Source organism: Hypanus sabinus, chromosome 5 (assembly GCF_030144855.1).
Source record: "Hypanus sabinus isolate sHypSab1 chromosome 5, sHypSab1.hap1, whole genome shotgun sequence".
Lineage (NCBI taxonomy): Eukaryota > Metazoa > Chordata > Chondrichthyes > Myliobatiformes > Dasyatidae > Hypanus > Hypanus sabinus.
The window spans coordinates 102,225,412-102,249,119 of NC_082710.1; the positions used below are offsets into that span (position 1 = coordinate 102,225,412).

At 41.0% G+C, this 23,708-nt stretch overlaps 1 protein-coding gene and 1 long non-coding RNA gene across 2 annotated transcripts in view; one reads left to right on the plus strand and one right to left on the minus strand.

Annotated features, from left to right (window-relative positions):
* Positions 1-23,708, plus strand: part of LOC132393736 (general transcription factor II-I repeat domain-containing protein 2-like) — a 171,642-nt gene that overhangs the window by 98,464 nt on the left and 49,470 nt on the right. The window lies entirely within an intron of this gene.
* On the minus strand, positions 2,150-13,994 carry LOC132393737 (uncharacterized). The gene is made up of 3 exons (XR_009512063.1): positions 13,931-13,994; positions 3,492-3,715; positions 2,150-2,276 (listed from the first exon to the last, which is right to left on the minus strand). It is a non-coding gene; the product is annotated as an uncharacterized LOC132393737 (long non-coding RNA).

Consider the following 23,708-nt stretch of genomic DNA (forward strand, 5'->3'; position numbering starts at 1 on the left):
CACCCTGTCTGCATGCATTTATGCATTGAGTTGCTGCAACATAATTGTCTGCTTAGATATTTGCATTAATAAGCAGCCGTATTGATGTACTAATAAGGTGGCCACTGAGCATATATCTCTTCTGTCCTCTTGTCTCTGAATATCTAAATATGCTGGGCAACAAAAATTTTTCTTCCTGGATACTTTTGGGTGCATCTTATGGATTTTGGCTGCTGATCACGAAAATTACCGTGAAATTTCTCAATCACACATTTTTTTAAAATTACTTTTATCTGTTGTTTCAATTCACAATTCAAGTCAGAATAACCGGACCAAAGAATAACCTTTTAAGGAAGGCACTTTGTTGTTTCACAAGCCAAGTAGGTCATCGATGACAGGCAACCATAAGAACCTCCAGTGCGACTGAGGGAAATCACATGGAAGGCATTCAAGGATGTTGTTGAAAAGTTTCTTGGCAACTACAGGGCACCAAATTACATGCAGCTGGTTGATAACATACTTCAAACATACAAACATGAAGTGCAACATGTCACTGAAATCCCATTTTCCTTAGGCTGTGTAGTTCTAGGGAATCCACACTCTGGTCCCGTCAAATCTGTGAGACTGGGATGGCTCTCCCATCCCAAACCCGAATTTGTGTGGATGCTGTTTGGTACCCTGTTACAACTCAGTGCCACAAAATAACAGACAGCACACTGCATACAATTAAAGGAGTTATATTGTCAATTGTCAATTTAACTAAAAGGTTAGTAAATATTAGAAAGGGAAAAAACCAAAAAGGATAATAATTGAACAGTCAAATGTGCACAAGTTGGAGTTCAACTCTTCCAGAGGTCATATTCACCACTGTTCAGTAGACCACTGCACCTTGCTCCATCGAATCACGGTCCGCCATCCAGTTGAATCCTGTGATCGGTTCTCTCCAGCATCTTTTTCCGTTATCTCCCACCGAACAAAGATCCCAGCTCACACTGCTGTCAGGCATACAACATAAAAACCCGCTCCCCTGATTGGATGGCTCCCATTCCAAAGCAGCCATTATCTCTAAACCATAACCCAAACACAGCTTCTACAGAAAGAATATTATATTAGCAGTGAAACCTTTTCCAGAGTGTTACATCACTAAAGAATCCTTTTCTTCATTCCCATTTAGACTATAAGACCATAAGACAAAGGAGTAGAAGTCGGCCATTCAGCCCATCAAGACTGCTCGGCCGTTTCATGAGCTGATCCAATCTCCCCTTTAGTCCCATTCCCCCGCCTTCTCACCATAACCTTTGATGCCCTGACTACTCAGATACTCATCAGTCTCTGCCTTAAATACACCCAATGACTTGGCCTCCACTGCCACCCGTGGCAACAAATTCCACAGACTCACCACCCTCTGGCTAAAATTTTTTTTCTGTATCTCTGTTCTGAATGGGCGCCCTGCAATCCTCAAGTCATGTCCTCTCATGCTAGACTCCTCCACCATGGGAAACAATTTTGCCACATCCACTCTGTCCATGCCATTCAACATTCAATATGTTTCGATGAGGTCCTCCCTCATTCTTCTAAACTCCAAGGAGTACAGTCCGAGAGCAGTCAAACGTTCCCCATACATTAACCCTCTCATTCTCTGAATCATTCTACTGAATCTTCTCTGAACCCTCTCCTATGTCAGCACATCCTTAAATAAGGAGCCCAAAACTGCACGCAGTATCCCAAGTCAGGTCTTACCAGTGCCTTATAGAGTCTCAACATCACATCTCTGCTCCTATACTCTATTCCTCTAGAAATGTATGCCAACATTGCATTCGCCTTCTTCACCACCGACTCAACCTGGAGGTTAACCTTAAGGGTATCCTGCACGAGGACTTCCAAGTCCCATTGCATCTCAGAATTTTGAATTCTCTCCCATTTAAATAATAGTCTGCCCATTTATTTATTCTACCAAAGTGCATGACCGTACACTTTCCGACATTGTAATTCATTTGCCACTTCTTTGCCCATTCCCCCAATCTATTCAAGTCTCTCTGCAGACTCTCAGCACTACCAGCCCCTCCATCTATCTTTGTATCATCATCAAACTCAGCCACAAAGCCATTTATTCCATAATCCAAATCGTTGATATACAACGTAAAAGAATTTCGACTTCTTCCCTGCAAAGCTTGGCACTGTTGTGATGAGTTTTGAAAAGTTACACCAGGACATTGCAGTCATGAAGAAATGGTATCAGGGCAATTGGAATCTCTCCATGCTGGCTGATTATTGTTGAACACTTCAGTGAGAAGTCTCTGACATGGAGAACAAATAAAAATCATCAACAAAACATTTTTCACTTAATTCAGCTATTGCAAAGCATCAGACCATTATGAAATTAAATGCATTACATTCAATAAAAACTCATTTCTTGCTTCTCCAAATTCCTACATGATATAAGTAGTCTGAAATTATATTTGCACTCTGCTTGAAATGGTCCTTCATAAGGAAAAACAAATTTTGAGGAAGCAACACTTTTGAAAAATGTTCTTGTCCAGTGATATCTTGAATCCACTGAGAAAATTCAGCAATTAATTTTACTTCATTTCATGTAAAGTCTAAAGTCATGTTATTTGTAGTGTTTTTATTCACGTTATTTCAATTCTGTCACTTGCTAAATTTAATAACCTTTTGAAAAGAGTCTGGGTTGTGTGCTATGAGACCTTGACTAGTTTTAGCCCATGACAGTTTCAGGATGAACACAAAGGAACTCAAAAGAGAATACTACTTATGTCTTCTAACCCTTTATCCAGATGAGTCTAAAGAACAAGCATTGTTCATTCCCGTATGCATTTAATTTGACTTCCACCCACTAGCTTTTAATGAAAAAAGTTCCCCTCCAAATTATTATGATTCTTGAATGGTTGTACTGCCCAATGCCCCTTTGCATGTTAAATTGTTGCTCATCTATTTGCTCCAAATTCAATACTCAGAAGGGATAAAGAAATGCAACTGTGAGGTTTGAATACTTTATTGTTTGGAATGAATTTATATTCCCATTCAATTCTGCTCTTCCCTGGCATTCAATGCTTTTGCAGACACACTGTGGGTAATAAAATAATTCATGGTTCAATGCCATCAGTTTTTTTTTTGCTGAGCTGGAGTTCAAAGTTCAAAGCAAATTTATTACCAATCTATGTAGAAGTTACCATATGCTAACTTCAGATTCATTCTGTTGTGGCCACTTATAGCCAAAAAAAGAAACACAATAACATTTTACGAGAAACAATACATAAGGAGATAAAGATTGACAAACACCAAATTGAAAAAAGAAGACAAACTCTGTAAAGTAAAATAATACCAAGAACACAAGTTGTAAGGAATCCTTGAAAGTGAGCCTGGAGATCTTAGAATCAGCTCAGAGTAGTGGTGAATGAAGTCATCCACACTGGTCAGGGGCTTGTTGGTTCTAAGGTAATAACTGTTCGTGAACCTGGGTGTGTGCGACCCAAGGCTTCTGTACTTCTTACCTGATGGTAGTAATGAGAAGAGATGATGGTGGTGGGGGTCTTTGTTGATGGATGCTGCTTTCCTGTGGCAATGCTCCATGTAAGTGTACTCAGTGGTGGGGAGGGCTTTGCCTGTGATGGACTGGGCTGTATCCACCACTTCCTGTAGCATTTTCCATTTCTGGGCTTTGGTGTTTCCATACCAGGCTGTGATGCCAGCAGTTATGATAGACTCCACTGTGCACCTATAAAAGTTTGTCAGAATTTTTAGTGACATGTTGGATACTTACAAACTTCTAAGAAAGTGGAGCCTTGTTTCCTAGCAAGAAACATAGTCTGGTACAGTAGGGCATTTGCCAGTCAGTCAAAAACAAACTGAAGATGTTAGACTGCTGAACTAAAGGATTTAGAGCAGGAAGCTTGCTGATGCTATTGGAGATTTCTGCCTAGCAATGCCTATTTGAACTACTTTTGAAAGTAGAAGAATAGGGGAGACGATAGAGCTATATAAAATTATGTTGGGTATAGATAGAGTGAATGCAAGCAGGCTTTTTCCACTGAGGCTAGGGAAGAAAAAAACCAGAGGACATGGGTTAAGGGTGAAGGGGGGAAAAGTTTAAAGGGAACATGGGGGGGGGGGGCTTCTTCACACAGAGTGGTGTGAGTGTGGAATGAGCTGCAGATGAAGTTGTAAATGCAGGCTCACTTTTAACATTTAAGAAAAACTTGGACAGGTACATGGATGAGAGGTGTATGGAGGAATATGGGCCAGGTGCAGGTCAGTGGGACTAGGTTTGGCAAAGCCAAGAAGGGCCAAAAGGCCTGTTTCTGTGCTGTAATGTACTATGGTTCTATGGTTCTACTTTTCACTGGTGGTACCACTCCAATATTAAACATCCTACAGTTTCTATAAGCATGTGACACAGCTTGCATTTTCCTTCATATTAAATCTTTGTCTCAGAGGATATGTCATCGAGCTACTGCATGCTTCAGTTGATGGATGTGATGACACTGTGTTAGATATAGATTTTACTGGTGAATTCAAATTAGAATTAGAATCAGAATCAAGTTTAATTTCATGAAACCATAAAACCATGATATGTAGGAGCAGAACTAGGCCACTTGGGCTATTGAATGTGTTTGATTTATTATCCCTCTCAACTCTATTCCCATGTCCTTCCCCCCATAACCTTTGATGCCCTTAATAATCAAGAACCTATCAAACTCTGCTTTAAATATACCCAAAGATTTGGCCTCCACAGATTCACAACCCTCTAGCTAAAGATATTCCTCCTCATCTCCATTTTAACAGGACATCCTTCTATTCTGAATCTGTGCCCTCTGGCCCTTGACTCTCACACTCTTGGAAACATCCTCTGTACTTCCACTTTATCTAGGCCTTTCAACATTCAATAGGTTCAATGAGATCCCCCCCTCATTCTTCTATACTCTAGTGTACAGACCTAGAGCTATCAAATACTCCTATAATTGACATAATGTAATGAAATGTGTTGTTTTGTGGCAGCAGTACAGTTAAAAAGTATTATGCTTCAATACCTCCAATAGGACCACAACCTTTTCTTTTTTTGTTGGCTTGCATGCCAGAGAGCTATGTTGGCTGAAGTCAGGGCTTTCTGCTTTGTCTCTTGGCAGGGTCACGCATGCCAAGCAGGCCAAAGGGTAGAGAACAGAATAAGAGTGAACAATCTTTCCTCCAGGCTTGGGGGTTCAGTTCAGGGCTAATAACCCTGATTGGTAAAGCAAAATTGTTACGGAAACAGCAATGAAGATTCCTTCTACACCTGAGTGCAATGGTATGACTGACAGTCGTGAAAACCAAGAGGATGCTACTGACACAATGAAGGAAGCCCTGAATACTGCCAGAAGTGGAGGACCTTCATTGCTGCCTAAAGCGCCAGCCGCATAACAAGCAGTAAGTATATTACAATAATTAATAAGCAAATAGTGCAAAAGAGCAAAGGTGAATTAGTGTTCATGGATCATTGACAAATGCATGCTTCAACCAGCATCCTCCTCTGCTACCAGTTTGAATCTAAACATTAAGTATTAATGCTCTCCACCACCTCCATCTATGGTGCTCTCGTAATAAATTTAATTGATATGTGGCCAAATAGTTATATCCATTTGCAATAGTATTTTCTGCGGTGCACATTCAGACTTAAAACTTCTTTAGTGGAGGTCCATCCAATGAAAAGATTTACAACAGAGAGGTACGTAAAAATATTGTATCCCAGACAGCTTCCACTTAGTATGCACGAGAGTTCTGGGAGCTAAGACAAAATATTATTCATCTGATTTCAAATTAATGGATTCAGAGAGATCATTATGTAAAGTACTTAATGGAATAGAAAAATTAGTCCTAGTCAGTACTTCCAGATATGGCAAGATGGTACAGTAGGTTTATGTTCAAGATGGTGGATGATAAGCTCGGAATAATTGCAAAGATTATTTGTACTCAACAGCTGACAAGATTACATCCGAAAGGCGTTTGTAATCAGAATGTAGAAGTCATTGAAGGTAGTTAGATGAACCAATAGAAAAATTGTAAGACTAGCTTTCTAGAGGATCAAATCAATTAGCTATAAGACCAGCTTGTAAATACCAATATTAATCAATGTCTATATTTAATGGTTTCTTTTATTACTTCAATGACACAACTTCCACTGGACACATTTGTAAAATTTAATTAGAAAGGAAAATCATTCAATCATTAATTCCAAAAAAAAACAATTTCTAATTTACACCATAATGCAACTCAGGAGTGCAGTATTATAATGTTGATTAATGTATCTGAGATATGAAAGGAGGAAATAAGCATAATATGGGCAATTTGTCTTTTCTGCAGTGGGATTTGAACAATATTAATTTGATCACCAGTCCACAAATATAAGGTCATTAAATAAAGCATCAGCAGTTATAAAAAACTATTCAAAACAAAGATAACTGATCGTATGTCTTCATGTAGCAGTGAAACAACTAAATATGTAAAATGTAAAAAGGTGAGAAACCACCCCAAAAGAATCAAATACAGAAGCATAATTTCTAGAGAGAAACAGAGTTAATACTTCACATTGATGACCTTTTGTCAGAACTGATGAAAGTTGCAATAATTGTTCTGATAACCCAATGTTGGTAAAATTTCAGGTGACAGCAAGGACGGGTACAGGAGTGAGATAAATCATTTGGTTGTTGCCATCACAACAACCTCACTCTCAATGTCAGCACGGCTAAAAACCTGATTTCGAACTTCAGGAAGTAGAAGTCGGGAGAACATTCACTGTGCTTACTGAAGAGTCAGCAGTGGAGATGAGAAGAGGGCATATTCTGGATGTTGAGATCTTTAATGATGGATCCAATTATCTTCAGGCACTGTATTTTGAAGATTTCCTCAGTGATGTGATGGGTTGAGCCTGTGATGGAGCTGAATGAGTCTGCATACCTTCACAGTCTCTTGTGACCCTGTGCATTGGAGCTCCTTAGCTGTCAGAATGCTCTCCATTATACACCTACAGAAACTTGCATGTCTTTGCAGATATTAGCAAATGTTCTTAAACTCCTAATGAAGTAGAAACACTGGTGTGCCTTCTTCATGATATTATCAATTGGTTGGACCCACAGTTCACAGTGGGGACATAGGGCTGGACTTTGAGAGATACCTGTCCACATAGGACAGTTAAAAAGCCTTGAATATACTCCAAAGTTATTACACACAGTACTCACATTGGAAGAAATAGCAGATTGCAAAAATGACTTACCAAATGGCTAACAGAGGTACACCTTATGCTAATAGCCCATCCCTGGAAATGGAGAATTATAGAACTGTCACCTTCTTAGACAGTAATTTCTGGTGAGACTTGTTAGAACCTAAGAAGTACTGGAGAAGCAACCTGATAATAATTCTGTCCAGCTTCACGTTACTCTGAAAGAGCACCTTCACTTCAAGTGACAGCCATCGGTTCTAATACCAGATGTCCCCTAATACCAGTTGTTGCTAATGTGCATTTTACCTTGGGAAATGTTTAGTCATACTTTGGCTACTAATGCCAATATTGTCATCTCAAATACCCGTATCAAAATAATCTTCAGCCTCCACCACAGGTTTCCTAATGAGAATCACACTTTATGTTGGATTAACAAAAATGGGAGAGAGCTTCAGAAAGCTTTGGTCAATTCAACCAATTTTCTGTGCTCTTTTTTGATCAGGCAATTTGCCACAGATTGTATGCCAGAGGAACTCACTTTATAGACATTGGCAGTCCTGAAATACAAATGTTGTTCAAGGTGAATTCATGGTGTGCTGAAAACAGCTCAGTGTTTTATTTCAGTAGCAGAGGCAACATGCAAGTTGCTGCTGGGTGACAAAGAAGCTGCTGGGTTTCTACAGATATATTATGAGCAAAAGAAAAGCAAGGGAAAGAATTGGTCTCCAGGAAGATCAGTGTGGTAATCTATGCACGGATCTGAAAGAGATGGGGAAAGTCTTAAATGGGTTTTGATTATCTGTGTTTGCTCAGGAGATGGACACAGACACTATGTGAGACAATGCTACAATGGTCATCAACCCTGTACAGATTACAGAGGAGGAAATGCTTGCTATCTTGAGGCAAGTTAGGGTGGATAAATCCCTAGGACCTGACAATATGTTCCTTTTGACCTGTGGGAGGCTAGTGCAAAAATTGCAGTGCCTTGAGCAGAGACATTTAAAACCCAAGAAATTCTACATATGCTGGGAGTGCAAAGCAACACATGCAAAGTGCTTGAACTCAGCAGATCAGGCAGCAACTACAGAAATTAACAAACAATCAACATTTAAGGCTGATATTTAAAACATCCATAGCCATGGGTGAGTTGCCAGAGGATTGGATGATAGCTAATATCATTCCATTGTTAAAGAAAGACTAAGTTATAGGTCAACAAGCCTGACATCAGTAATGGGAAAGTTATTGAAAGGTATTCTAAGGGACTAGATACATAAATATTTGTATAAACAGAGACTGATTAGGGATAATCAACATGGTTTTGTGAGTGGTAGGTTGTGTCTAATTAATTTTATAATGTTTTTTGAGGAAGTTACCAGGAAAATTGAAGGCAAGACAGTCTACATGGACTTTAACAAGGCATTTGATAAGATTCCGTGTGGGAGGTTGATCAAGAAGGTTCAGTCGCTTGGCATTCAACATGAGGTAGTAAATTTGATGAGATATTAGCTTTGTGGAAGAAGCTAGAGTGTTGTTGATGGTTGTTGATGGTCGCCTCCCTGACTGGAGGCTGGTGACTAGTGGTGTGCTACAGGGATCGGTGCTGGTCCATTGGTACCTTTCAACTATATCAACGATCTGTACCATAATGTGTAAACCAGATCAGCAAACTTGCAAATAACATTGGCTGTATAGCGGACAGTGAAGAAGACTCACAGATCTGTACCAGCTGGTAAAATAGGCCGAAAAATGGCAGTTGGAAAATAAAGCAGACAAGTATGAGGTGTTGAACTGAGGAGTGTGGTAGAACAGAGGGATCTGCAAATACAGATGCTTAATTCCTAGAAAGTTGTACAACAAGTAGATAGGGTAATAAAGAAAGCTTTTCACTCATTGGATTTTATAAATCAGAGTGTTGAGTACAGGAGTTGTGACGTTATGTTGAAGACTTTGGTGAGGCCTAATCTGGAGTTTTCTGTGCATTTTTGGTCATCTGCCTACAGGAAAGATGTAAATAAGATTGAAAGAGTGCAGAGAAAACTTACAAGGACATTGTTGGGACTTGAGGATCTGAGTCATGGGGAAAGGTTGAAGAGGTCAGTCCTGCTGAAGGGTCTCGTCCCAAATCATCAACTCTATTCTGTTCCATATATGCAGCCTGGCTTGTTGATTTCCTCCAGCATTTTGTGTGTGTTGAATAGGTTAGGACTTTATTTTGAGAATGAGGAAGTTTGAAAGGAGATTTGATAGGAGTATACAAAATTATGAATAGTATAGATATAGAACATAGAACAGTACAGCACATTACAGGCCCTTTGGCCCAAAATGTTGTGCCGACCCTCAAACCCTGCCTCCCATATAACCCCCCACCTTAAATTCCTCCATATACCTGTCTAGTAGTCTCTTAAACTTCACTAGTGTATCTGCCTCCACCACTGACTCAGGCAGTGCATTCACCAACCACTCTCTGAGTGAAAAACCTTCCTCTAATATCCCCCTTGAACTTCCCTCCCCTTACCTTAAAGCCATGTCCTCTTGTACTGAGCCGTGGTGCCCTGGGGGAGAGGCACTGGCTATCCACTCTTGTGGTAAATGCAAGCCATCTTTTTCCACTGAGGTTGGGTGGGACTATAACTAGAGGTCACAGGTTAAGGTTGAAAGGTGAAGGATTTAAGGGAAATATGAGGGACAACATCTTCACTCATAGTGTAGTGGGAGTGTGGAAGAGGCTGCCAGCACAAGTGGTGGATGTGGGGTTGATTTCAAGAGAAATTTGGATAGATACATGGATGGTAGGGGTATGGTGGGCTCTGGTCCAGGTGCAGGTCAATGGGACTAGGCAGATTAATGGTTCAGCTCAGGCTAGATGGGCCAGTTTCTTTGCTCTTGCATTCTATAACTCTAAGAGACTTTGGCTCTTCAGCTATCACCTGCCCTACTTTGTGTTTGTAGCAAGCCTTTTTAATTAAAATGAAATAATCTATTAATAGAAGAAATTAAAAGGTCATTTAGGGATGGGTTCATAAAGATTGGATCATGATGATGAGAGGAGAACCAAGCTGTATGGTAATGGAAGGCCATTAACAATGAAGGCAAGACAAAGCATGTGGTTTTCAATGATTAACAAGCACTGCTTTGATAGTGATCGGGCAATTGCAGACAGATGTAACCATTATTAAACAATAAAGTAAATTGCATGGCAAAGCTGCTGACTCAAGTCTACAATAATGTGGGTTCGGTTCTAGTCTCAAGTCCTTTGTGTAGTGTTTATATATTCTCTTTTGGATAATTTGGTTTCTCACCATGTCCTCAGGTTTCTCCTACAGGTTCAGGCCATCCCTTCCAAAGTTGTAACAATGTACCCTGTCCAAGCCTTTAGGTGCACTATCACCTTTTGTTGGTGAATCTTTCCTGCTTTTTGCAGCATGAGATCTTCTGCCTTCTTTTCTCTTTCCCACCTCTCCATCTCTTCATTGAGAGATCTGTGCATTTTATACACCTGTTTATGCCAGTCACTGATCTGAATGCAAATATTGCCTAACTTGCTGAATTGGAGAATCATTGCACCATTTAGCACTGAAGCAAGGTATTCATCAGAGTCAAACATCAGTAACTCATCTATAATAATTCCATATTCCGGTACCTGACCTCCTACTTTCTGACCTGTGGTGGTTGAAGTGCACATCAAGATACTTCATAAATTTCCCAAGAATCTCTGTCTTCACTCCCCCCTCTGGCAAAGCAATCTGGATTTCAACCTCTGCATGAAAAACATCCCTTCATCAGTGTTATGATTTGTAACTTCAAAAAATTAAACTCATTCAAAGGAAGGCACAGGAGCCTGAACATACGGGTCTAACTTTAAGCAAGGTGTGCACATGTCATGTGTTAACATAATGACATATGCAATTCATGTTTTATTTATACATATAACCCGTAAGGAATTATTTAAACAGACAAGACTGCTTAATCAAGCAAATTATATACGAGATTACTCAAATATTGCTGAAGTATTAGTTACACAACAATCAGTTCCTCAAAAATCCCCACAACTGACTTAAACCCATGACCTATATTTCTAGACACTACTGGAGTAGAGAAAAGTTTCTTACTTACTTCACCTCTTTTGACCATTTATAGGTTTCAGACATTCAGTACTTTAATTCCACCACTGTACAATCAATTTTGAGGAAAACAAACATTACTTTATCCTAGGTACAGTGCAGCATGCATTTTGAGCTATGCTTCTGTAAGCTCTAATCTTATTAGGTCAGGCTTCGGATGAAAAAAATGGAATTTGGCAAAAAGATAGAGAACACTATTTCTTAATGCCCTGGCAGTACAAAAGATAAAATACTTACAGAAGCTCAGGAGAGTTTAGGTAGCAGCTAGGATTGGCTGTTGAATTTGCCAACTATCTATCTTCTAAATTTTATCAGTACTTAACTTGGCTGCCAACCACAATGCATCACTGTAAGTGAAGCAAAGCTGACAAATCATCCATCTCAATTCTGTGGCACCAAACCTAGAAGTATGAGAAATAGTACAAAGGTGTTTCAGAAGTTACGGGAGGACACTGGTACCATCGCGTAACTCTGTTGTTCAGAGAAGGGACAAATCAGGTGGGAATCTGGGAATAAAGGAGAAACAGAGATTTGACTGTTTGAATACACAAAGGATTAAAAACAAGTGTGTGGTTAGAAAATGTAATCCATAAAGTAACAGAAAGTTAGCTTCCCTGAACTGGAATATACAAAGGCAAGAAAATTGATTCTTTTATGTAAAGACTTTTTTGAGTTTGATCCAGAAAATTGCACTGATTTTTGTACAATGTTCCACAGAAAGAATAGCTGGGGGATAGTAAAGGTGGCTTGCAATTGTGGGCAGCTGAGAGGCTTACAATGAGACACATTGCATAAGCCATAGCTTGTATTAAGTATGCACAATTGAATGGAGATAGCAATCAAGACAATAAGATGGATTCAATTAGGTAAAGAAGGAGAACATATTTCACCTTGACTCCTGCATTAACTCAGAAACTGAGACTATGGTCATCATCATTAAATGCCATGTCATATGACGTGGGCGATCATGGTCCCATGACCACAATTGTTTATGCCAATTTTTGCTGCAGAAGTGATTGCCATTTCCTTCTTCTGGGCAGTGTCTTTACAAAGATGGGTCACCCCCAGCCATTATCACCACTCTTCAGGGATTGTCTGCTTGACATCAGTGGTCACATATCCAGGAATTATTGTGACATGCACCGGCTGCTCATACGACCATCCACCACCTACTCCCTTGGTGACCCTAATCAGGGAGAGGTGGGGGAAGGCTAAACAGGTGCTACACCTTTTCCAAAGTTGACCTGCAGGCCAGCGGAGAGAAGCAGTGCCTTGCATCTCCTTGGGTAGAGACATATCTCCAAGCCTGATACCCAATCTGCACCCCAACTCCATAATTAGTGTTATGAGAGCATGATACTAATATTAAAGCAAAGCTATTCAAAAATAATGATCCATCATTAATTTTGTGGTTGTAAAAATTGGGAACTTTGACCCAGAAAGCTGGAAGGTCCTTTGCAAATATCAGTTCTAAAAGCAGCGGTCTTTTGTGATCTAACTGTACTGAAGGTTATGGGGCAAAGGTAGTGAATGTGGTACAGAAGAACTGTGAACTAACCTGATTGATGAAACAGTCTTGAGAGTTTAGATGACTTTCTCCTTTTGCCATGGTCCTGTGCTATCTTGGCCTTTGTTGAGCTTTGCAAAAATGCTGTCATTAGCCTTGTGAATTTTAGCTTACATAAATCCTTTTGCCCCATGCTGATATCATGGTATCAGAAATTAGCTGGTTTCTCACATCCCACCAAATCCTTTTCAAAATCAGTTTCCCTATAAGGTCCTTCAAAGTCTTACTCCACCCTAACCATGTATTTTAAATAGGCATTACAGTTTACATCATTTTTAAAATTGTAAGGAAATGAGTCAGGTAAATGATGATGCTGCATTACAAAGCCAGAGATAAGGAATGATAATGAACAGCCTTTCAGCTGGGGTGGTGAGGCTGGGATTCCAAATCACTTCTGAGGTCTCCACAGATGAAACTGGGTTTACTTAGACATTGATAATTAGTTACATTTTTTCAATCATATGTTTGTAATAGAACAGAAACAAAAATGTATTAATAACATAGTTCCTGTTCAGTACGCAATAAAAACAAGACAAACATTAAAAAGTAGAGAATTGTTTGAAATTGTTTGTAATGAGGTTCTGTTAAAGGGGTTTCAGCATAATATATTAACCTTGTTTTTCTTTCCATGGATATTGATGGCCCACTGAGTGTTTTCAACACATTCTACTTTTATTCATGAAAATGTATAATCTCTCTTCGCAAAGAAAGATTGTGGATCACTAATAGGGTTTGCATTTTTATTGGCAATACATGGGAAACATTTCTTTTCAGAGCAATAGGGACAAAGTCCAAGCTCAGGAAATCCCAGTTTTTTGGATGGCATCACTGATTAAACAAATTCAAGCCAGAAAGGAATTCCTATGCGTTGCAGATGCTGAATTGGATTCATATTAGATAAATCAGTAGTTACAAAGAATACGAGACCAAAAATTAGCGAAGGCTAGGAACAAGCCTGTAATTGAACAAGATCAGATGAACTCTCAAAATATTATAACATTCGCTGGGTTTTCTCGAGTAACTTGTGTTTTATGTTTTTGCTTTACCTACCTCAAATATGTAAAAAAAATTCTTTCTATCAAACTGGTGATTTCTTTTTCCATGATTACATATCATACAACGTCATGGTCAAGTTTGACAGTACTTCCACGTTATATCCACTGCCCCTACAAATAAAACACAGGATACCGTTTGAATTGTATTAACATTTTCTTTTATTTGCACTCTTCCTTTAAGGATCTTAATACTTGTACTCTTGGAATATTCTGCCACTTCACCACATTAACAAGTCTTAAGAACAATAATTTAGATGATTATGGGATCCTCAACAGAGTGTAAGAATGTTAGGATGTGACATTGGTTCATTCACCGGACTGTGAGCCTGCTGAACACCCTACCATCACCCAGGACTCACCACATGAAGTGCCAGTAGCGTTACAATGTTTGCTTTTTAACTTGTGTCTTAAATGCATTTTAATTGCTAATTTATTTGTGGTAATATTACTGTGTTGTGTTTGAGTTATTTGCACTGTGTTGAGCAATTTAGTCTGCAGGTGTCAATATCTCCAGTTGAACTTTGTCTTTTTGTATGTTTTCCCCCAGCCGTCAGTTTGGAGTTTTGTATTGCCATGTGCTCTTGTCTGTTTTCATGCCCCATATGGTCCTGACCCCACTCCTGTTCTACTCCAGCCCCTGTATTATTGAGTACTCCGCCTCTCACCTGTTTCTCATTATTACCTGTTTTGCTACCACTTCTGTTTCATTGTGCTCCACCTTTCATCTGCCACTCTGTTTATTGCTCAGTGTATCTCAGTCCTGTGTTTTCACCTCTTTGTTGCTGGATTATGCCAGTGAATTTTCCTGAGCCTTTTCAGCATTTGTACCTGAACTCTGTTCGTCTGAATACTGACTCTGCCTGTTTCCCGATTCTGGTTTTGAGATTTCTTTGGATGTTTTGATCTCTGCCTGAACTTTGACGCTGACTTTGTTTGTACCTCAGGATTTGTTACTGTGCACAGTACTGGGTCTGAGATTGGATCCCCGCTCCAGTGTCCTGACAGCCAGAACTCTGTGTCACTTGGCAGTTGATATGTACAGGATATGATTGAAATGACAATAAACTTGAGCTTGAGGATCCAAGCACTTCTTTTCAATGTATTTTGTTTCTGCATTGAACTTCACAACTTCAGTCTCTCCCTTCATAAGACTTTCAGTATTTCCCCTGTATTACATTGAACCAAAAATCTTCATTTCATTGTTCTGTTATTTAGGAGAATGATAGATGACCTAATGAAATGTACAAAATGCTATATTCTGACTAAAGAGTCTAATTATTGGTGACATTCTAAAAACCAATGGCAATGCATTTAGGATGAACTTGGGGGAAAAATGAACCTTTAGGCCCTGGATGCCAGAAGCTTTATGGAGGCTCAGTGAGTGATTTCATTCTGTAGAAAGACCCATAGAATATCCATAGATTTACTGTATATCTGGAAATCCATAAGCTGGGGCTATGTCATGATGGTGCTAAACTGCGACTCCTTTGTGTTCATCTACGCAAGCAACAATTTCTACCTTTGTTGTCTCACCTTTTCCCTTTCAGGGTGGATGGGATTCTGTTGAAGACCCTGCCTTAGAGTTACACTCAAACTTTGGTTCTTTGTGGTGGTGGGACCCGCTTTCTGAGTTTCGTGACTGGCTGCTTTTTGATACCCTAAGGATGAGTGATGCCCTAAGGATAGAATGGCAGAGCAGATTCGATAGGCTAGATAGCATAATCATTCTCCTATGTCTTATGGTCTAAAGTGCCTCCAAGATACAACAGGAAAGTCAAAAAGGAAAAGCTGCATCTGTAATAAAAACAGAAAATGCTGGAAATATTCAAGGGGTCAAGCAGCATCTGTGGAAAGTGAACTTGAAATATTAGCACTGTTGATTTTCCATAGATGTTGCCTGATGCTGTGTGTATCCTTCACTTACTGGTTTTAATATTGTAATTACAATATTTTTAACTTTATTTTGAATTCAATAAAAGGGTTTGTTGTTGTCTGCACTGATAATGTGATTAATCATCTTGGAGAGATAACTCTTACCATAAAATATCTTCTTGATGGCCTTTGGCCTCTCTCTCCAAGCATTGCAGGATGGACTGCTGTCTGTGAAACAACTCTAGGGCCAACATCTATAACAACTGAAACGTATCTGCATCAAAAGAATGTCTTCTTTAATTAAAAAAAAACATTGTTTTTTTTATTTCAGATTCGCAATTGTTTATTTGCTTTTTATATCATTTCATTTCCAACGTAGCAACATAGGCTTTTGTTGCCTTATTGAGTTTGCCACCAGTTTAAGACCAGGCCCAGGAGTGAATAAAAATTAGAGTTGATTGCAGAATTGACTCATATATCAAATTATATTAGCACCTTCAGTAATAATTACCTATTAAAATAAGTTACTGAGTGAATTAATTAAATCTTTCTTGTTGGTTATCAAAAAGTCAGGCAATAGAATTACTGTGAGCATAATTAAATTTAAAAATTAATTATAGAAAAACATAATAGATGGGATTAATTGGTGAAGTAAATAAGATGTTCAATCACATCATGGCAATTCAAGATTAAAAGCTTGCTGATATTGAAGCAGATCTTGTGGTGAAGAGCAAGGGTTATGGCTTACTGTTGACATCCAAAAGAAATAAGGACTTTCCCTTTACAGTCCTCTCAGCAGGTGAGTTGGAATGGGATCACCTGGAGTGACCAAAACAATTCCCACCCACAAGAGAGGAAAAGAACTGCCAGCCAGCCAAGTCAGATATACAAAAACATTCAAGCATGCTGGAAAGCCTTGGAATGACAAAGAACATACATAACTGAAAAGAGTTTTTTTAAAAAAGCTAGATCAATGTTAAAACATCTACAGATTAATTCTATCTACATCAAAGTATATTTTCCATGAAATGTTTGAAACCTGTTACATATCAACTGAGGAGCCACTGTGATTTAGAGGATTCCTTTGAGATTTTGATCTTATGATCTTTTTATCTTTTGAACTGAGTCACTGTTACTGATTTTCATCCTTTGGCCTTTCGAACAGAAGCATCACTGGGGGGGGGGAAATGTATTTTCAGTGCTCTGTGCATCTTGGCTTCCAATGTTCTAACCTCCAGCCTCAGTGATTTCATCACGACATGGGCTTCAAAGTGTGGGACTATCATTGGCTTCTTACATAGTCCACTGCATCCTAATGTAAACTTGAGGAGCAGCATTTCAGCTTTATCGTCCTCAAGATTCATCAATGAATTTAACAAATATGCAGCCTAACCTCAAAGTTCAAAGTACATTTAGTATCAAAAGATGTATACATTATATAACCTTGAGATTCGTCTCTTAATAGGGGAGCGCAAAACAAAGAAACCCAAAAGAACCCATAAAAAACAAAGACCCTCAAACACCCAATGTGCAGAGAAAAACAAATTAATCTGGCAAACAATAAACACAAGCAAATAGTGTTCTGAACTCTTATCTACAGACCCTTCATTCAGTGCAGCACCGAGTAAGCCTTGTGGAGCAACAAGCTGAACTGGTCCATCCCTCGCCTCGGGTACCAACACCCTAACCTATTCATTTTAGCCCAGCGCATAAATCATTGTCCCCCTCAGTTCTACCACATCAAATTGCCTCCAAGTCCAAAGGGGTTCCAGGCTACTGCTTGAGATTATTGTTTATCAGAAAAAAAAGAGACTAACAAAGTATTTAGTTATTTTCCTTGTTTCATTGACCACTAGCTAGAAGTCACTGAGAGTCACCAGTGTCATTTTCAATTGGATGCTCAGTAACCTTGATGTAACAGAATTGGACAGTCCTAGTGAAAGGTTATGTTGTGTATGTGGCCTGGCTACACAACAATGCTATTAATAAAAATGCTGGAGATGGGAGCTAAGTTTCATGGTCCTTTACTGGCAGAATCTGAACTTTAACACAAACACGTACAGATCAATACGCGCCTAACAGCACATGCTCAATATACACCTACTAGAGAATTCAACGACGTGTTACTAAAACATAGAGTAGTCCCTTATTATACTGTAGGCTATAAGGTAAACTCCTCCACTTTTATTTTAATAGTGTATCAATTGTTTTTTTTCAACTGGGGCACTATGCCAAACATATGTTTACCCTGAACATAAAAACACCTACCATTTGTTTAATTAGTAACTTAATAATATCAAATTATAACAAAGTAACATAATAATATCAAATTATAGCAAGCCTTTATTTTACTTTTGGTCTAAAACCCATTTATAACTCAAGTCTCTGGAGGTGTCTTCTCTGCCTCTCTGGGTAACGTCTGTCAATAAACTTGTTTGTTTTAATACAGATTTCCATATAAAAGTCATGAAAAGTTGACCTCCGAGCACTAGGAATTAAGAAGATGTGCACCTCCAACTTGCTAAGAGTCCTAGGCAGTAGATTGCCTTTGTATAATGAAGACTCCTCTGTACAGCTGTCCTAGATATATACACATCTTTGTGCTATCACTTGTCTTCCTTACCCATATCTCATTCAATCCAACTGAGCTAATTACACAACCAATCCTTGTATTCTCCTTAGATGCCAAATAGAGAGCCTGACCTTTATCATACCATCTCTTATCGTAATATAACTTTCCATCTTCTATTTGTGCTTCATGTCTTTGTGCTGTGATTCAGCAGGAGTGCTGGGAAGATGCTCAGGAGAAGATGGAGATGCTGGTCTTTTCAGAGGTTTGAGCTTATTGAGAGTTTACAGATCTTCCCTTATCTGTTCATCTGTTAACAAGTATTTTAACTGCACAGGTGCAGGTTTTCGTCTTTTGTCTGTTATTGGAACAGGGCCATTAGGTCTCCTCCTTAGTTTCCTAGTCATTATTGGCTTTACCTTCATTGAATCTCCTGTGAGTTCCATTGTTAGTCTCTGATTTTCAATCATCTTTTTCTTTTCTTCTAACTCAATCTTTTTATCTTCAAATTCCTTCACTGCTGCTTTCTTCTCGTTAATATAATTTCTTTCCACTTGTTCTGTCTCCAGTTACAGAAAAAGCTCAGCATTTTGTATTCCTTCCTTGTATTGTTGATACAGTTTCTTCATCCTTTTCTGATACTCCTGCAAAATGCCTTCCTATAACAGCTGTAGCTGTTTTTTGAAAGATGTCAATTCTTCCTGGTACATCTGCTCTTTTACTTCCAGGTATCTTCATCATCCTGCTTATTGGCAATATCTGCCTCACTTGCATCTTCTGTATTTTCATGCATTCATACTCATCGTCGACGCTATCTAGCTCCTTCTCATCGTTGCAATAGTCGACAATGTGTGAGAGGACAGCTGTGGACATCTTCCCTGCCGAACTGCCCTCCTTTGTTGACACATCTACTGCCTTGATGGTGTGCCAATCCAGTGGATTTTCCTGAGCCATTCACGTCCCAACAACGGTGGTCCTCCTTTTTTCAGTACAAAGAGGTTCAGCTGCTGAGTTTTGTCTCTGTAGGTCACTGTCATTTTAATTTTACCTTTGGACACAATTTCTGTCCTCTGTTAGTCTTCAGCAGTAATTTAGTTTGTTTCAGAGGTATGTGAGAAAACAGTCATTCGTAGATGTGTACAGAGATCACTGTTAAAGCTGAGCCTGTGTCCAACTCCATTTTCAGTCTCACGCCTGCCATTTGTGCTGATGCACCATCAATAACTCTCTGAGGCGTGAAGGCGAGATATCGGCTTTTATTGACTGGAAGAAAGAACAAGCAGTGGTTGACCACCATACTACATCCTGGAGACAGAGAGGCCGGGCTCAGGCCTCAATCACCTTTATACCGGGGTCTGTGGGAGGAGCCACAGGAGCAGTCAGCAGGGGGCGTGTCTAGACAGGTATTTGTAGTTCACCACATTCACCCCCCCTTTGTTTTAAAAGAGAGTCCCCTTGGGGCGAAGTTTCTTACAAGTATATTTACAGGTTAAGTCTATCAGGTGGTCGAATCTGTCGCTGCAATCTACGTAGCACCGGCTGTGATTGCACAGGTGCCGGTGGTGATTGCACCGGAGACGGTGGTTGTGCTGGTTTCGGCCTAACTGGAGGTGTCAGCCCACTAGGTGTCAGTGATCCCTCACGCGTGTGCAAAGCGCCTGGTATATGCGCGTATGAGACGCCTGGTATAGGAGTGTCGTGAGGAGTCTGTGTAGGGTTCGGTGTGCGCGGTGTCACGTTGGGTACAGGGTACAGGGTTCATAGTTACCGTGGAGTGTTCGGGGTAGTGGTCTGCTGCTCCTGCAGGCGCCAGGTCGCGGACGGAGACCGTGTCCTCCCGCCCCTCAGGTAAGACCACATAAGCATACTGGGGGTTCGCATGTAGAAGGTGAACCCTCTCGACCAGCAGGGAGTATTTATTGCTCCTCACATGTTTCCGGAGCAGCACTGGCCCTGGGGACGTCAGCCAAGCTGGTAGGGTGGTCCCAGTGGCAGACTTCCTGGGAAAAGAGAGTAGGTGCTTGTGAAGGGTGGCATTGGTGGACGTACATAACAGGGAGCGGATAGAGTGGAGTGCCTCAGGGAGGACCTCCTGCCATCGAGAGACCGGCAACCCTTTTGAATTAAGGGCTAAAAGTGTGGCCTTCCACACTGTGGCATTCTCCCTCTCCACCTGTCCATTTCCCCGGGGATTATAGCTCGTGGTCCGACTAGTAGCAATGCCCCTAGCCAGCAGGTACCGGCGCAGCTCGTCACTCATAAAGGAGGACCCTCTATCACTGTGGATATAGCTGGGATATCCGAACAGAGTGAAGAGCTGGCGCAGGGCTTTTATGACGGACGTGGTAGTGGTGTCGGGGCAGGGGATGGCAAAGGGGAACCGCAAGTACTCGTCGATAATATTGAGAAAGTAGACATTGCAGTCGGTGGAGGGAAGGGAGCCCTTAAAGTCAACACTCGGTCGCTCAAAGGGGTGGGTGGCCTTGATAAGTTGCGCCTGTTCAGGACGGTAGAAGTGCAGTTTGCACTCAGCGCAGACTTGAGAGTCCCTGGTCATCGTCCTGATGTCCTCAAGGGAGTACAGCAAGTTCTGGGCTTTCACGAAATGGTAAAATCAGGTGACCCCTGGATGGCAAAGATGTGCATAAAGGGCGAGCTGTGTGCTAGCTCACGCTCCCCGGGATAGGGCATCAGGGGGCTCATTGAGCCTTCCAGGCTGGTACAGGATATCATAGTTGTAGTTGGAGAGTTCTATTCTCCACCGCAAAATTTTATCATTTTTGATCTTGCCCCGCTGTTGGTTGCTGAACATGAACGCAACTGAGCGCTGGTCAGGCAGCAAGGTGAACCTTTTGCCAGTGAGATAGTGCCTCCAGTGCCTAATAGCTTCCACTATGGCCTGGGCTTCTTTCTCCACCGTGGAGTGCCAAATTTCAGAGACTTGAAGGGTACGAGAAAAGAATGCTACTGGCCTGCCTTCCTGATTGAGGGTAGCTGCAAGAGCAAAATCGGAGGCGTCACTCTCTACTTGGAAGGGAATGGTCTTGCCCACCGCATGCATTGTTGCTTTGGCAATGTCCCCTTTAATGCAGCTGAAGGCCACGCGGGCCTCGGCAGAGAGGGGAAACGTGGTAGACTTAACCAGGGGGCGGGCCTTGTCTGCGTAATGGGGGATCCATTGGGCGTAATAGGAAAAGAAACCCAGGCACCGTCTGAGGGCTTTGAGAGTAGTGGGAAGAGGGAGTTCTAGCAGGGGGCGCATAAGGTTGGGATCAGGGCCAATGACCCCGATTTCCACGACATACCCAAGGATAACGAGTCAGGTGGTTCTGAACACAGATTTGTCCCTTTTATAAGTAAGGTTCAGTGCTTTGGCCACTTGGAAAAATAGTTGGAGGTTGGCGTTGTGATCCGGCCAGTCGTGACCACAGATGGTGATGTTATCCAGATAGGGAAATGTGGCCTTCAGTTGGTACTGGTCCACCATCCGGTCCATTTCCCTCTGGAAGACAGAGACACTATTTGTGACACCAAATGGGACGCGCAGGAAGTGATAGAGCCTGCCGCCCATCTCGAAGGCGGTGTAGGGGTGGTTCTCTGGCCTCTGATAAGTGAGTAAACTTTCGGGGTGACCCTCGAGAGGAGAATTCGGTGCATAACAGCGGGTTCAGTAGCACGAACCTCCTCCAAGTATGATTGGAAGCATGCAAGCCAGAGTTCAAAGGCAAGAGCTGCTTCAGGGTCTTGAGGGTCCAAATCCAATCTTTCCGGACGTAAAATGCTTTCCATGTTTTAAAACTTCCAGTCAATAAAATTGATGCACCATCAATAACTCTCTGAGACGTGAAGGTGAGATGTCGGCTTTTATTGACTGGAAGAAAGAACAAGCAGTGATTGACCACCATAATACATCCTGGAGACTGAGAGGCCGGGCTCAGGCCTCAATTGCCTTTATACCGGGGTCTGTGAGAGGAGCCACAGGAGCAGTCAGCAGGGGGGGGGGCGTGTCCAGACAGGTATATGTAGTTCACCACAAGTGCCTTATTACTTTTCGATCATCTGTCTCTTGCACGCTGTGAAGTTGCAGACAAGACAGTTCACTTTTGTCTGAGTATTTTTCATCAGAACTGCTTTCCTCCATTTTGTGTACATTGTTTTGTTTTCCTTTCTGGGATTTCTTGTTTCTCCGTATTTTGTCCTTTTTCTGCTGTTTACTAGCTTTGCACTCTCTGCCATTGTGGTTCTGTTTGCCACATTTTCTGCATACTTTGTCTTTAAACCAACAGTCATCAGGGTCATGTGACATGTTCCCACAATGGTAACATTTCTTTCCTTCAGTTCTGCTCAGTGACATTTTATTTGTAGCATATTCCAGAGATTTTTGTTGTATCTCTGAACCATCCGGTGCTGCTGTTTCCATTGATATTACAATGTTCAGCACCTTCTCTAATGTAAGGTCTTTTTCACCCAGGAGCTTCTTCAGTGTGGTTTCACAGTGCATGCCACACACTAACCTATCTCTCAATGCGTTTGATAGGCCAGCTCCAAATTGACAATACTCTGATAATTTGTGCAATTCAGCACAATATTCAGAAATGCCTTCATTTTGCTCTGATTCCATTTGTGAAATTGAAATCTTTCAGCATTGACCAGAGGCTTGGGGTTTAAATGCTGTTGGGGAGTGTCTACTATTTGCCTGAATGTTTGTCAGCTGACTTTTCAGGGGTTAACAAGCTCCGTAGCCACCCGTATGTTTTTGTTCCCATAATACTGAGTAAGATGCCGGCTTTCTTTTCATCATAAACACCTTTAGCCTCGCAATATAACTCCACTCTCTCAATGTAAGTTGCCCAGTCTTCAATGCTGTAATAGTTCCAATCATCATTATCTTTGTTATGTTAATTTAGCCCCGTTTTCCTCTTGTTTTCTTTTTGACTCACATGTCCTTTTTGCTAGTGTCATGAGTGCACTCCATCTAGATGTGTGTGTCGCTCCTTCTTATCCCCCTTCTGGGGCAGGCAGACCCTCAGACCCTGGAGTCAGCACTGGCTGTGGTCTCGCCTGAACGTGCTGTGGCTCTGACTGTGTCTCTTGGTCTCCCGATGTTCCTGAACATGGCTGCGCTCCCGCTTCCTTTCAGACTCGTGGCCTCGCTCTGCCTCCTCCTGCTCCTTGGCTCATTCCTTGCGGTCTTCCTCGTTATCAATTAAACCACAGCATTCCAATATGCTGTAGGTTCATTAACCTCGTCGCCAATTTGTTGTGTGTGTGGCCTGGCTAAATAATAATGCTATTAATAAAAATGCTGGAGACAGGAGCTAAGTTACATGGT